This window comes from Ursus maritimus, unplaced genomic scaffold, assembly GCF_017311325.1.
Source record: "Ursus maritimus isolate PB19 unplaced genomic scaffold, ASM1731132v1 scaffold_25, whole genome shotgun sequence".
NCBI classification, from domain to species: domain Eukaryota; kingdom Metazoa; phylum Chordata; class Mammalia; order Carnivora; family Ursidae; genus Ursus; species Ursus maritimus.
In genome coordinates, this window is record NW_024425008.1 from 26,246,841 (window position 1) to 26,263,268 (window position 16,428).

The window sequence follows — 16,428 nt, forward strand, 5'->3', positions numbered from 1 at the left end:
ATTTGCAATTTTATATCAATAGAGGTAATTCCTGGGGAATAAAACCATCAAGAAGCCCTCTTTGAGGTCTAGCCTTAATCGTATACTAATTATGAGGAATCACTGGCAAGTGGGAGAAGACTTGTCTCAGGAGAGATAAGTGCATCACCTAATCCAATCATAGGAAAGGTGGGGTCATCCCTTATCTCCACAAGTCCCTAGTTAACCCCATAAGGTGGGGTGTGCTCTGCTTTTAAGGAGTGATTTTGTCATCCCAGCCACACAGAATTGGTCAAGGTGATAGTTGAGTTACACAATTGTTGCGAATCAATCCCATTTTCCAGCTGTTCAAATAATCATATGCCCATGGGGTCCTGTTATTATTCCCACAGAATAACCAGCATGAAGATTGTCTATACATGATCTATTGTGGCAATTTCTCTGAAGTTACCTCAAGTTGTCTAGCTTAGGCAAACAACAAACATTCAAAGGCAATCAGAACTAGAATTTAACATCCGCAAAGGTGTGTTATTGAAACATACTTTTTCTCTCTAAAATCACCGTTATTTCCAGAGATGGATAAATTATGGCTAATTTGTTTGTAAAACATGTTCAATTTTAACAAATTTGGTCTATTTTTATAAGCTCAGCAAGACTAGCGATTGGCCATGTAGATCTTTTAAAATCTGCTGCTGGAACTTTTCATAAGGAATCTAGATTGAACTTTTAGTACCCTCTAGGCCAGAAGCCAAGCCAAGTTCTTGCCATCAGACGTGCCTGTAATACCTGTAGATTTGGGTGAATTTCTCCTCATGAGGTCCCCAAAGTATCCTGAGGTCCCTGCACCTGCCAGGAATTGACATTGTTTTCTCATCTGGTAAGACTTCTGGGAACTCTGTAAGCAAGGTATCAGGCCAGCATTTCTTAAGGGGCTTGATGACTCCATGTTTCATAGTCCATCTCAATTCCTGAAAGCTCTTTGGTCATATCTGAATCTATGCGTGTCTCTATCAAATATGACATTCTAATCAAAGCCTTGGTAAAATAACCAGTGTTTCCAGTGGTGTTCTGTTACAAGGAGAATAGATTCTTACTGAACATATGCAAATGACTATGATTGCCATGGAAGAAAGAATACTTACTGAGACCTTTTGAATTTCAGGGGGTTCTGGTAGAAAAGTTAAATGCTTCAATTTGTTCACAAATGAATACTTTATCATATTTCTATAAGTCATACATATCTTAAGAAAAAGTTTCCTTAATCTGGAATAGTAAACATTAGAGAAATAGCAAGGTTTCAAACAAGAGTCACAAAACTATAATCATCCTTTTCAGTTCATTTTGTCCCATGTTACTAATTCTTGTTTAGTTTGAATGCAGCCTTTCAGTTAGTTTTGGAAATTCTTAATCCATTTCAGTTCTATGATTGTAAAGATATTGAATACCTGTATTTGTCAAAAAAGTCCTTTATATGAATCTCCTTGAAGACAAAACTCATTTTGCAAGAGAATGAAAACAATTAGAAATGACAAAAACTCAGAAATGGACATTGTTAATGATCTGATGAGAGTTCATTATGATGCAGTTGGCAAGGAAATTCAGTTATTTCTGTGACACAGAACACTTGAATAATCAGAATATGGAGTGATGACCTTTTACCAGAACTAACATACCATATAAAGAAGTCTAATTAGTCAAAGAGACTTCGGTTTATGATTTAAATCTTCGGGAAACTTGTTAAAACCTTAGAAAGTTTAGGGGCGTCTGGGTGGCACAGCGGTTAGGCGTCTGCTTTTGGCTCAGTGCGTGATCCCGGCGTTATGGGATCGAGCCCCACATCAGGCTCCTCCGCTATGAGCCTGCTTCTTCCTCTCCCACTCCCCCTGCTTGTGTTTTCTCTCTCACTGCCTGTCTCTATCTCTGTCGAATAAATAAATAAATAAATAAATAAAATCTTTAAAAAAAAAAATTTAAAAAACCTTAGAAAGTTTTAAAGTACAGGCCTAAATAGGATTACAGTTCGTTAAAGACCTGATAAAGACAAAACATAGAAACTGGTTTGTCTGGACAGACAAAAGAGAAAACAACTTTGTTTATATTTTCTTTATCCTTTTTTTTTTTAAGATTTTATTTATTTGACAGAGACGGCTAGCGAGAGAGGGAACACAATCAGGGGGAGTGGGAGAGGAAGAAGCAGGTTCCTAGTGGAGGAGCCTGATGTGGGGCTCCATCCGAGAACGCCGGGATCACGCCCTGAGCCAAAGGCAGACGCTTAACGACTGCGCCACCCAGATGCCCCTGTTTATATTTTCTTATCAAGAGCAGACCAACAATCCAAGAAAACTTGTCTTTTGAACAGAGAAAGCAGAATTTCAGTCTTAATACCAGTGTATTTTTAAAATCCATTCATTTCAACTTTAGTCTGTCCTGACCACACATAAAATTCCTTTTCAAAGATTTCCCTGCAAAACCTTTTACAGCTTTCCTTTGCATTCAGATTTTGTCCCAAGCCATGTCTCTCCAAACAACCAGTGTCATTTTAGGAAAAAATTACCATCTTTTACCTTCAACAAAAGTGTATTTTTATTCCTTATATCTTTCTTACACATACAGAGTTGCTTGCCTTATTTCTATCAGTCTTAATTACATTTTGCAGAATTTTGACTCTTAGAAACTTAGTCTCCAGTGAAAACTTAGTAACCAGTTGTGAACTGTTACATCAAAATTCTTTAGATAGTAAATTTATGAATCAGTTAAGCATAAAGCATGTTTTCCAACAGACCCAAATATCCTTAGTTTCTCTGCCATAAGAAGTCAAAAGCACAAACCTATGTTCAGTAATCAGTGCTTTCGCACTTTATCCTATTTGGAGAAGACCTAGATGTTCAATGAATTCAATCCCACTTTATCATCCAAGCAAAACTTTAAAGTTTCAGGTTACCGAAGGACTTTGAAAGCAATCTTAACAATTACCCTTGAAAATTTTGAGACAACAAAATTAACCATTTTAAGTCATCTCTTTGCTAACAAATTGCAGCAGAGATAACATGAGCTTATTTGACCTTCAGTAATTCCTGGTAGAATGAAAGTTGCATATTTAATGTTGATGACTAAAGACGTGTCTTTTAATTAAACCAACAAACTTAAATTCATTAAATACCGAATTATGTTCCACCTGGGTCCACTGTAAAAGTCCATTTGTTCCCCACTGTCAGTTTTTACCTGGGGCACTGGTGGGGAAATCTGAAGTGGGCAGTGTTAACTCCAGGGGAGTGCTCTTCTGTCCTTGGCAGTGAGGGGTGGAAAAGGAGCCAGTGGTGCTGGAGGCGCTGAGGATGGTATAGAAACCAGTTATGCAGGTGTAGAAACAGGAGGGGAAGGTGGTTCTAAACCTCGTCAGCTCGGACGATGACCTGACACCATGGTTTTTTCCCGCCAAAGTAGAAACATGCAGTTCACATCAGGCCGGAGAAGACAGTGAATTTCCCCGAAACAAAGGGAGTGGTAGCTGCTTGGGAATATTCCTTAAGGTCCCCGTCCTGAAGTAGACTAACTACAGTTGGCTGTAATTATAGTCATTGACCTGGGAAATGAGGGAGAAGCCCCCACATCTATTAGGAGGAGGAACAGTGAGAGTCAGTCCCATTCATTAGGAATGGCCTGTGTTTGCTCTAGCAACCTGGGTTCTATCAGGAGGAGGTCTGTTTAAATAATTATCATTGTCATATCATTATCATGTCAGGAGGGAGTTCACTAGCCTGGTTACTGACCAAACATGTTCTGCAAGAGGCCCTTAGGTATGGGTCCTGATTTAGAACCTTGATGGCCTGGACCCAGGGTATCTCTGCGCATTTGCCCTGTTGCCTATAGAGCAGATCTAACTGAGATCCTACGGAGGCCTTGTACATGATCAGTCCTTTGCTAAATTTTGAGTCTGAATTGTTTCCAGTGGGTTAAAAGGGATCCCAAGGGAGAGACCTTGGGAACTGAAGAGAGAAGATCCGTACCAAGAAAATCCTCCCCTCCCCCCCAATTCCTGGGTGGCATCCCACTCAGGACACGTCAGAGGTTCCTGGTGTCAAACTGGCCTGAGATGTCCCTTGAACAAAGGCGATATGATCACTGCCCTGCTGTTAAAGGCCCGGGAGGAGGGATGGTAGAGTGCCCCCCCACTTCCCCATCACATTGTAGACTGCAAAATGGGTGACAGTGTATGGACTGAGATACCATGCCTTGAAGGTCATGCCATGAAGACCATACCTTATTTTACCTTGCCTTGAAGGTCATGCCAGGAAGGCCATGCTTTATTTTATCTTGCCTTGAAGAAATTGCTGTTTTTAACAACCATGGGAAACATTAGAAAAGTTTTATAAGGCGAAGTTACCCAATATTGTAGTTTAAGTAGTTAGTAGAAAACATTGACAGAAAACAGTAAAGATAGAAATCTATCATGGTCTAAACATTCCAACATGTGTAGTCTTTACTGCTAACTTCTCTAGGAAACATCCCTGGTAGGGTTCTAATTCAATGGGTCTGGTTTTGGCCAGTTCCAAGTGGAGGTCCGTTGGCCAGAAGCAGCTAGACCAGAGATGTGAAGGGGATCACAGACCAATGAGGTGGAAACCTCAGGGGGTGTCTTAAGATCAGCAGCTGTCCTGGTCACTTAGGTGACTGTCCCTTGCCCAAGACAGACAACTTTGTATAAGAACAGGAATAAAGAGAGGGCATCAAGTTTCTGGGCCTTATTACCATTCTGGCAGGGTACTAACTTCCAGCCAAAAGGCAGTCTTTCTCCTCCCCGTAGAGTAGCCATGGGCTAGAAGATGGCAGCCTGAGCAATCAACATGAAAAGTGTTCCACTAAGACCGTAGTCCTTGAAAAGCCCCTGGAATGAAAGTAGAGGAAGAGAAGTGAAAGTACTCAGCAAGTTTGCCCTGAGGCTCGGAGTCCAGATGAGAAGACTGAGCCTCACGTTGGACACCAAATGATCTAGGAAAATGTTGGGGTTCGGTGCTGATGGTCAAGAAAGAGTTCTTGAGACAGCTTCGGTGCAGAAAGGTGGTTTTATTTTAAAGCACGGGGACAGGACCTGTGGCCAGAAAAAGCTGCCCTGGGGTTGTGAGTAGTGGCCAGTTACAGACTTTCAAGTTGGGAGAGGGGTAGGGATAGCTTAAGTCTCTAAGGAATTTTGGAAGCAAGGTTTCCAGGAGCTTGAGGGGGCTAGCTATTGTTAGGAAAAGGTCATTTATTACTGTCTGGTAAACCTTTAGTCATGAGACCCTTCAGATGTAGATCAGCGGGCCATATCCTTAGGGGATAATTGCCAATATGTATCTTGGTGGGGGAGTAGAGATAAGGGAAGTTTCCAAAGGAATTTTTATATATTCAAGAGACTCACAGGATGGGGGGTGGGGGTGGACTAAGATTGCCTTTTGCGCTTAGCAAAGTACTGGCATGGAGGCAGTTGTGTGCCTAGAGGAATGTCACTCTGCGTGTTTCAAGGACTTGTCAATGGACTGTAAGTAGTAAGGAAATTTAAATTTTTTCTTTTGCCTTGGTTTCCCACATCAATTACACAGCTAGAAGCCTGTATCTCCTACTCCCCTTCACCTCTTTTGCCCAGCCCTCCACCTCCTCCCCTCTGGTGGCTTACTGTATTTCTGGCGCATTTTCCTTCTATTTGTATGTCACAGTCTGGTGGGTTCATGGTGGAATCGCCATACACTGAAGGAATTTCCTCTGATATGGAATCCATAAAGTTACAGTTAGTTTTTGTCTGAGGTTCTGAAAATGCATCCTATTGATAACTTGCAGAAAAGAGAGGTTAGGGCATCTTCTTTACAGGCTGTATATTTGGAATTCTAAAAATTGGTGGTTGTATAATATGAAAGTCACCCACGACTTTCCTTGTTTGAACACAGGCCCATAGACTCATTTATAAACATAAAAATTTGATTGTAACAATATTATTTCTTAATATACAAATAATACTTTAAATTGCATGTACTTGATAGTTTTTTTTAATCATACATTTTTATTGACCATGTGTTTGGTTTGTTGTTAAAACTATTGTGATCTAACTATGGCTAAGAGAAATGCCCATATTTATACTGTAGTAGAGGTGGTTCTAGAATTCGCAGTCTTTTGAACCTCCACATTCTCTGCCAAACAAGTGGATATTATTGTTTAGTCATCTGTTAGTAAGAAACATCTGATGATACAGGTAGTAGAATAGGAAGTTGCTATTTAGCAATTCATCTGGTAACATTTCCTTCCATAATTTCTGGTAGGTAGGTTTACTGTGAAGTTTCAGGATTATCTTGCTGAATAAATACGCTTTGTTTAATTTTTTAGAATGCTAATGCTTTTAAAACTTGGAATAAGCCACTTAGTGTTTTGTTGACTTGGCTTTACAATTGTTTTTTCCCCAGTTTGCATAGTTCCCGGTCAACAGAGAAATGTAGAGCGTCTTCGTCTTCGTTGAATCCTCATGTAGACAAGGTCATTATGGTCCTGGTAGGTAGGACAAGTAACCTGATATAAGGTAACATCTGTGCTAGCTTAAAGCTCTAAATGTACTTCATATGATTCTGGGTGGGTTTTATTGGTGCTTTCTTTCTGAATTAGATTCTCTGTCCTTACCAAATGAAGACTTTTCTCTTGTCCTATTGGTTGTAATATCAAGTGTGGAGTTGTTCAAAAAGCCAAATAACTTGTGACTACATATCAAAATATATAGTATTTTCTGGTTTTCTTTTTTTTCCAAAATATATAGTATTTCTAATTTTCTCTTCTAGTAATTCCCAAATTGGGTTTACTCTGTAAACTCATCTGTGACTTTATTCTTGTTTCGCCTGGAGACTCAAGTTTCTACTCCTAAATCATCCTTGAAATCACCTGATAGCAGATGCAGTTCTGTAGGTGGAAGAGAGTAGGTGGACAGCTTTTGATTTTGTTCTCATACGACGTTTAGAATCATGCATACATATGTTATCCAAACTGAAGGGACTGATCGGTGTTTCCAAATATCATGGGGAGTCAGTTATTTTCATTTTATTTTATTTTTTCCTGGTGGTTCAAATACAGAATTCTATTAAATAGGTATTATATTGTGATATTGACTAGTTCGCATCTCTGCAAGGGATAAGGAATCCTGGAGATCAAGGATTTACTGTTATCAATTTTAAAACTAGTGTTGTTGTTGTTGTTTTAACATTGACTGTTTTATTTTTATACAAAATAAGATAATTATTACCACTGGCAATTTATTTGCAAAGTATCCAATTTTTATTAGTTGTCCATTCTGACACAAGGCATTACACAGGACTAAAAGTTCCCTAAGAAAAATTACACACACATATTTCAGTCCCAATTATCTGCATTTTGATTTCATGTATCTATCAGATATTCATTTACGAAATGTTTAGTGAGGGGGCGCCTGGCTGGCTCAGTCAGTCAAGCATCTGACTCTTGATTTTGGTTCAGGCTATGATCTTAGGGTCATAAGATTGAGACTGGGTCTCATGGGTCTCTTATGATCTCAGGGTCATAAGATCTGGCTCCCCACTGTCTGCTTCTCTTCCTCTCCCTCTGCCCCTTCTCTTGCTCATTTGCTCACTCTCTCTCTCTCTCAAATAAATAAATACATCTTAAAAAAAAAAAGTTTAGTGAGTACCAACCATATACCATGTTACCTGACAGCTTGAGGAGTACCAGGCAGGCGTATAAGGTACTGACCTGAGCATTGATCTGTGAGGGTACACAACTTCATTGGCACCGATATACAAACAGTTAACAATAAAAAAATACCAAGCAGTGATGGATAAGTGCATAAGTGCTGCAGGAATTTGGGGACATGAAAGGCTCTTACAGAGAAAGTTTACAGAAGGTGGGCTGAAAGGAAGAGGGAAGACTTTCTGGAAAGGTAGAATCATGTGAGCAAAATTCAGCATGTGTTTGAGACAAGGAGAAGTTTAACTAGAGCAGTCGTTCCCAAAGTGTGGTCCATGGACCAGTAGCATCAGCATCACCTGGGAACTTGTTAAGGATTAGAAATGGAAGTTCTCAGGCCCCCATGGAGACCTGCTGAATCAGGATGCTGGCAGTGAGACCCACCAACCTTTTTTTTTTTTTTTTAAGATTTTATTTATTTATTTGACAGAGAGAGACAGCCAGCAAGAGAGGGAATACAAGCAGGGGGAGTGGGAGAGGAAGAAGCAGGCTCCTAGCGGAGAAGCCTGATGTGGGGCTCGATCCCAGAACGCTGGGATCACACCCTGAGCCGAAGGCAGACGCTTAACGACTGCGCCACCCAGGCGCCCCATCACCAACCTATGTTTTAACAAGTCCTCCAGGTCGTTCTGATCCATCCTAAAGTTTGAGAGTTGTTAGACTAGAGCCAGGGTTCTTGTATGAAAGTAGTGGGCAAAAAACTTCACTAAGGTAGCCTGGGAATTCACAGTGAAGGACTTCAGATGTTAGGCAGGGAGTTTGTCTTTTATCCTACAGAGCAGAGACACCAACTTGTAACTTGAAGGCTGGATTTGACCCATAGATGTGTTTTGTCAGGCCTGCACAGTGGCTTTTGGGTTTTTTTTTTTAATTTAATTTTTAAGAATTAATTAGGAATTAATTGTCACTATTTAAAAACCAGATTCCACACAGAAATCTGTGCTTTCAGCTTATCTTGAAAAAATCAGAAGACCTGGCAATACTGGGCCTGTAGTTCATCATGGGAGCAGTTTGTGGCAGCTGCAGGCGACTGCCCTTTTAGATGGGATATGTCCTCTCTAGCTTACCACAGTCCCCACCACTTCCTGTTGGTTTACACCTTTATTCACTCATATTTCCTGCTTGGCCCCAGTAAGTTTTTAGGTCTTTGAGTTTGTATATTCTGTTATGAACAGTGGGAAATTAAGGAAAGTTTTATTTTATTATTTTTTAAAGATTTTATTTATTCATTTGAGAGAGAGAGCGTATGAGAGAGAGTGCACAAGTGGGGGTAGGGGCACAGTGAGAGGGAGAAGCAGACTCCCTGCTGAGCAGGGAGCCCAATGCGTTGCTCGATCCCAGGACCCTGGGATCATGACCCAAGCTGAAGGCAGATGCCCAACCAACTGAGCCACCCAGGCGCCTCTTTATTTTATTTTTTAAAGATTTATTTATTTATTTTAGAGAGAGAGAGAGAGAGAGAAAGAGCAGGGGGAAGGGGCAGAGGGAGAGAATCTCAAGCAGACTCCCCGCTGAGTGGGGAGCCGGACATGAGGCTTGATCCCACAACCCTGAGATCATGACCTAAACTGAAATCAAGGGTCAGATGCTTAACCAACTGAGCCACCCAGGTGCCCCAAGTTGATGAAAGTTTTAAAGAGAGTGAGGTGATTATGTATTCATTTATTCATTCAACAGACATTGATTAATTAAACATATATGCCGGGTTGTACAGTGTTCAAAGATAAATGAATTCCTGACGTGCTGTGGGTTAAAATCTAGTGGGAAAATGTTGAAAACTGTGGTGTATAGATTTGAGAATGGAAACATTGGTAATCGGAAGACCAGTTAAGAAGCTGTAAAGTCCAAGTCTGAAGTAATAAAGGCCAGAATTTAGATATTAACAGGGGTACTAGGGAGGAAAAAAAGAGAAAAGAGATGGGAAAGATATTACAAAGGAAAAATCACCAGTTCTTGATAACAGATTGGAATATAGAAGGTATGAGAGTGGAGAATTCAAAGATGATGAGGATTTTGAGCTGTGAATTAGGAAATCTGTGATGCCACTAACAGAAACAGGAAATAAGAAAGAATCCATTTAGCCTCTGTGTGTGTGTGGCGGGGGGCGGGGGGGGGTGCCAAGGAAAGGGAGCTTTGGAGATGCCAGTTTGAAGTGTCTTTTGTTTTGAGTTCAGTGTATTGACATATGCACATATTAAGTGTTTTTAAAAGGAAAACTTAATTGAACTCTACATCAAAAACTAATGATGTATTATATGTCGGCTAATTGAACATAATAAAAAAAATAGAAAAAAAATTTTTTAAAAAGAAAATAGAAATGTCAAGATTGCATGATTAGAGGTAGATATCACCATTCCATCCTTGGATCCCAGGGGCATACTGGGAGAAGTGTTTAAGTGTAGTTTACAAAATGTTTGCTTTGGGGTCTGTATAGTTAGAATTTATAACCTTGTTCGAATCCTCTCTTGAATGTATAATTTTCAGATTTATGTTGCATAAGTTTAACTTTCTCGGAGAATGGAAGATACTGTATGAATTCAAATGCTTAAAGATATTTTCCGAGTATCAGTACTACCCTTCAGAATTTAAATCATAATTGGCTGTGTACCTATGAGATATCCAAAGGATGAAGTGTTGTCATAACTGTTGTTTCATTGAAATTACAGGTAGCAATTTTCCTCTTATGATCTTACGTTTGGTTCCATCTGCACTTTTTTTTTTTTTTTAAAGTAAGCTCTATGCCCATTGTGGGATTTGAACTCACAACCGCGAGATCAAGAGTCGCATGCTCAACTGACAAAGCCAGCCAGGTGCCCCCATCTGCTTGCCTTTTTTTTTTTTTTTTAAAGATTTATTTATTTGAGAGAGAGAGAGAAAGAGAGCACTCATGCACAAGTAGGGTGGAGGGCACAGAGGAAGAGGGAGAAAGAGAATCTCAAGCAGACTCCCTGCTGAGCACAGAGCCTGATGCAGGGCTCAGTCTCACAACCCTGAGATCATGACCTGAGCTGAAATCAAGAGGCCTATGCTCAACCAACCGAGCCACCCAAGTACCCCCCTGCATCTTCCTTTTTTTTAAAAAAAGTTTTTACTGTGGTAAAATATATAACATGAAAATTGCCATTTTAACTATTCTAAGTGTACAGTTCAGTAGTTTTAATTATATTCACAGTGTTTTATAACCATCACTACTATCTGTTTCCAAAACTCTGTCATCACCCCAAACAGAAACTCTGGACCTGTTAAGCAATAACTCCCATTCTACATCCCCGTCAACCCCTGGTAACCTCTAATCTACTTTCTGTCTCTATGAATTTACCTATTCCTGACATTTCATATAAGTGGAATCATATATATCTTTTTGTATCCAGCTTCTTTCACTTAGCATAATGTTTTCAAGGTTCATCCATATTGTGGCATGTGTTAGAACCTCATTCCTTTCTTCATTTGTTTGTCTGTGTGCTTTATTTAAGTAATCTCCACACCCGCTGTGGGGCTTGAACTCACGACCCTGAGATCAGGAGTCATGCTCTTCTAACTGAGCCAGCCAGGCGCCCCAGAACTTCATTCCTTTTTATAGCTAAGTAATATTTATTGAATATATGTATCATATTTTGTTTACATATCTACTGATGGACACTTCAGTTGTTTCCACCTCTGGTTGTTGTGAATAATGCTGTAATGAACATCAGTGTAGAAAGAGTTGAGTCCTTATCTTCAGTTATTGTGGATATGTACCTAGGACTAGGATTGGCTTGGTGCCTTTTTTTTTTTTTTTTTTTTTAAGATTTTTTATTTATTTATTTGACAGAGATAGAGACAGCCAGCGAGAGAGGGAACACAAGCAGGGGGAGTGGGAGAGGAAGAAGCAGGCTCATAGAGGAGGAGCCTGACGTGGGGCTCGAACCCGGAACGCCGGGATCATGCCCTGAGCCGAAGGCAGACGCCTTAACCGCTGTGCCACCCAGGCGCCCCTGGCTTGGTGCCTTTTAACCATGAACTCACACATGTAATAGTAAGTGGCCCCTCTTGATCACACTGTGGAACACACAACTTGTTACGTGAGTTCCCACTACGTGCATAAACTAGATTTTATCCACTTTGTTTATGGATTAGCTCCTTGGTCACTGCCCCCATACATTTATACACATACATTTATACAAAAATACACTCTAGCTTTTAGAAGGAGTATGACTTGCCTCCCTTTGCTGTTGCTGATTTTATAAACAAGCGATTTTATAAGAGTGGCTGTGGTCGTAGTTTGAATGAGAAGAAAGTAGGGAAGAGGAGGAAGAGCCCAAGAGTACTGGACTACAAGTCAGGGGATGAGTGTGGTGATCTGGTTCCCAAAGACTGAACAGATTAGAAATGAACGTGAAAAGAGATTACTACCTCAAAAATAAGTGTACTGATAAGAGGGAAAAGAGAGAACTTTGCTCTTATGATTATCCATGTCCATCTTCTATAGGTTGAAAAAATGGCACATTAGTTGAAGGAAACAAAGGGGAATGCCCAGAAGAAAAAGAAAATATTGGTAAGTAGCCAATACAAAGTAATACCCCACTTTTCGATAGGTCAGATTTCTGCACATTCTGCTTTCTTATTCCTGAGAGCTCTTAGTCAGTGGAAAGGGATCTCGGAGCCACTACAAGACCTGTCACAAGGTCTACAACCCTTATTCTTTTGGAGAGGCTCTCATTTGCATAAGTTGACATAAAAGTCTAATAATTATGGCTTTCTGAATTACATCCCATTGATTTTAAAGATTTAAAAAAAATATGTGATGGCAGTTTATTGAAGGAATCATGCATATGACAACACTCATCAGTGATAACATAGCATGATGTCAGGGAAAACTAGCTCGAAAAGCATAGCAATCTCGGGCCATTTGATGGCAGATGGGCAAATGGTCCTTTAGAACTGTGGCGCCTGGAGGCATCCCGGGTTTGCAGAAAAATATAACTGATGATCATAATCATGACCCTGCATCGTAAGTCACTTTAGAAATATTTGTAGCCAACATTGGTAAAATAAAAATGGTATGTTACTTAAAGGGAAAGCATCCTAGACACATTTGAAGAAATGTACTTATGTGGTTGCCCTATTCCTTGCTTTATGTATCAGGTATCATCGTAATATTTCATTCTTTCTCATTTTGTCATTTTGATTCAACATATTTGAAGCGGTAGATATTTTTCATTTGATAACAAGAAAGGGAAAATAGGTTTTCACTTCTCTTCCCACAAATTCCAGTGTAAACAGTGACAAAAGGCACTGATCCTTGTAATTACTCTTCCGCACATAAATGCATGGGTTTGAAGGCAGAAATAGCTTATCACCTTAGGTTTTTATTATATTTGCTCACTGGGGCAATATTAACCCTCTCCTGACTGGTAGTATCTTCCTGTCTAAAAGTTTTTCACTCTTAATGAATGGGTAAGAAAAGGCCTTGTGACTTGTGAAGAGAGAGAGGCAGCAAGAGCAAGGGCTTTCCCCATGCAGTGATTATTGTAGCTAAGTCAAGCCCGAAACAATGAAGAATGATGTCAGGCACTGCCTGATCTCACTTTGGTATAACACCCAAATGGTTTCATTGTATAGAATCCGCCTTTTTGACACTTGTCTAATGATGTTTTAATTAAAATGGAATAAAATACAGAAAGAAGTGATCTGTTTATGGAAAGAATTTTATATTTGTTGGTAACTACCAGTGTATCAATTCTAATTCCTTTATTGGGAGTGTTTGATCTTAGGGTTGGCAAGACCTTAAAAGAGATCTCATTCAACCAGCCTTCTGATGTGTGAATCTACCCGGGACAATGTGGTCAGACTTGAGCTGGGCCCTTGGGGCAAGAATCCTCTCCTCACCACCAGGACAACGGCTCCTACTTTTGGGAAGTTTTTCCCATTCAGTCTCTCCCCTTGTAGTTTCCATGCTTAGAAGTCTTATTACAGCTCTTTGGCAGCATTCTAAAACAAGTTGATTATTTAATAACCCTTTTTTATTTTTTCGATGCTTGAAAAAGTTTGTTACAAAGTTTTTCAGTGGTTTTCATATCTGTGCCAGTTGTCAGTCTTATCCCTTTCTACCAAATATCTCTTCAGTACCTAAGTATTAATGCTATCATTGTCTGATTGGAAATTTTCTTTCTATATATAGCGTGAAGAAAGTTGCTATTCTGCTAATATAAATATTTTCACTCTATACCTTTTTTTGATTTTGATTTAGATTTGATTTTTTTGATTTGATTTAGAATTTCATTCCACTGTTAGGGTTATTATTCAGTTAGTAATGGATGCCTATAATCTTAACAAATATAGTGACTCGTTTATTTTCTCCCTACTCTTTCCTAAATATATCTGACTTTTTTGAAGTATTTACATTCCTTTCACCCTTAGGAACAAGCAGGGTGTTATATGAGCTGTAGTTTTTCTTTTTTCTTTTTTTTTTTTTTTTAAAGATTTTATTTATTTATGTGACAGAGAGACAGCCAGCGAGAGAGGGAACACAGCAGGGGAGTGGGAGAGGAAGAAGCAGGCTCCCGGAGGAGCCTGATGTGGGACTGGATCCCGGAACGCCGGGATCACGCCCTGAGTCGAAGGCAGACGCTTTAACGACTGCGCTACCCAGGCGCCCCGAGCTGTAGTTTTTCTGACTTTAATGCTTTTCCTTAAGTAAAAATATTGGGACTAGGGGTGCCTGGGTGGCTCAGTTGGTTAAATGTCTGACTCTTGGTTTAGGCTCAGGTCATGATTTCAGGGTCATGAGATCGAGCCCCTTATCAGGCTTCACACTCAGAGCGGAGTTGGCGTGAGATTCTCTCCCTCTTCCCCCCCCCCCACTCCCATGCCTGCACGCATGCTCTCGCTCTAATAAATAAATAAATAAATAAAATCTTTTTAAAAAAATCAGGACTATAACAGAAAAATGGAAAGCATCAAGTGGTGGGATATGATATTTTCAAAGAAATTAAAAGTCTATACTGTTTTTAATTTTTAAGAGTTAATATCATTGGAATAACATGCAGTTCCTAAAACAAGAAGTGTTTTTGTTAGCTCCGTTAATAGAAATATGTATAAACGAAAAAAAAAAAGCTGAACACAAAATATTATGCAAATACTGGTTATAACTTGCAGTAGCCTCTGAGACGGCCCCCGTGATCCTCACCTCCTGGTGTTCATGCCCATTGTCACACATTTCGTTAGGGGAGGTCTGTAGGACCAGTGGAATATGGGGGAAGTAATAATGTATGACTTACAGGGCTAAGTCATAAAAAAAATCGTGACTCCTACCTTGTTCTCTCCTGGGTTTCCCACCCTGGAGGAGTCAGCCACCATGTTGTAAAGATATTCAAGGTTCTTGGGAGAATCCACGTGGAAGGCAGCTGAGGCTTCCTTCCGACAACCAGCATCAGCTCGCCAGCCATCGAGTGAGCCATCTTGGAGGTGGGCTTTCAGCCTCGGTCAAGCCTGCAGTTGACTGCGGCTCCAGCCTGCATCTTGACTCCAGTATCATGAGAGACCTTGAGCCAGAACTAGCCAATTAAGCCACTCTCAAATGCCTGATTTACAGAAACTGTGAGAGAATAAATGCATATTATTGTTTTAAGCAACTACATTTGGGATCATTTGTTGTGCAGCAATAGGAGACTGCTGTGTAGCGTCCCAAATATGTATCGGTTTGATAAATAGAAGAGAACTTGGACAGTGTAATTAATGTTTAGTATCCTTTAGATTGGGGGAAGTTACTTCAGTTTATCACAATTTTAACAATGTTTGATTAAAGAAATTCAATATAGCTACAGAACTAATAGATTCAGAAAAATAAAATTATAGTTTCTCCTAAAACAATGTGACTAGATTAGGTATTCATTAATTATATTCTCTTAAAATCTATTTATACAAGTATATATGATCCCCCCCTTTTTAAAGATTTTATTTATTTGAGAGAGAGAGTACGAGTTGGGGGAGGAGCAGAGGGAGAGGGAGAAGCACACTCCCTCTGAGCAGGGAGCCTGATGTGGGGCTTGATTCCAGGACCCCGAGATCATGACCTGAGCCGAAGGCAAACGCTCAACCAATTGAACCACCCAGGTGCCCCTATTTTTCCCTTTTTATGTCACTTTGTAGTTTATTCCTATTGTCAGTTTCCATTGAGAATCTTTTTGGACACTCTTCTAGGTGCTGATGGGCTACATCAGTAAACAAAGATTCCTGCTAAGAACTTAATTCTATCGGAGGAACACAAATAATAAACAATACATAAACTATCTAATATGTTAGAATGTGATAAGGTGCAATAGAAAAAGGAAAAGATCAGAGTAAGGGGTATTGAGAGAGCAGGCAGAGGTAAGGGACACATGAGGGAGGGAGGTTAGTATTAAAGATAGGTCTTGATAAGAAAGTAGCATTTGAATAATGATTTGAAGGAGTTGCAGGTATTTGTCAAGTGGATGTATGTTTCAGGCAGCAGGGACAGCTAGAGCAAGGCCCTAAGGCAGGAACATGTTTGACATGCACGCAGACGTTGGTGTTAGGGGAGTGAGTAAGGTGAAAACTTAGATAAGGTCAGAGGTAATGGGGAGGAAGGCCAAGCAAGTGGATCCAGGAAAGCTTTTGTTGGAATCTTGCTGCTCTGGGGGAAATAGGAAGCCATTGCTGGATTTTGCAGAGGAGAGACATGCTGTAACGTATTTTAAAAGGATGACTTTGTTTGCT

General features: G+C 40.0%; 1 protein-coding gene across 3 annotated transcripts in view; it reads left to right on the forward strand.

Moving 5' to 3' along the window:
- Positions 1 to 16,428, forward strand: part of ENTPD5 (ectonucleoside triphosphate diphosphohydrolase 5 (inactive)) — a 46,935-nt gene that overhangs the window by 2,989 nt on the left and 27,518 nt on the right. For all 3 annotated transcript variants that reach the window (XM_040641666.1, XM_008699875.2, XM_040641667.1), the window contains 2 exons: positions 6,411 to 6,495; positions 12,179 to 12,244. The gene's annotated coding sequence lies outside the window, so the exon portion shown is untranslated. Of the gene's footprint in view, positions 1 to 6,410; positions 6,496 to 12,178; positions 12,245 to 16,428 lie in introns of those variants that run through there.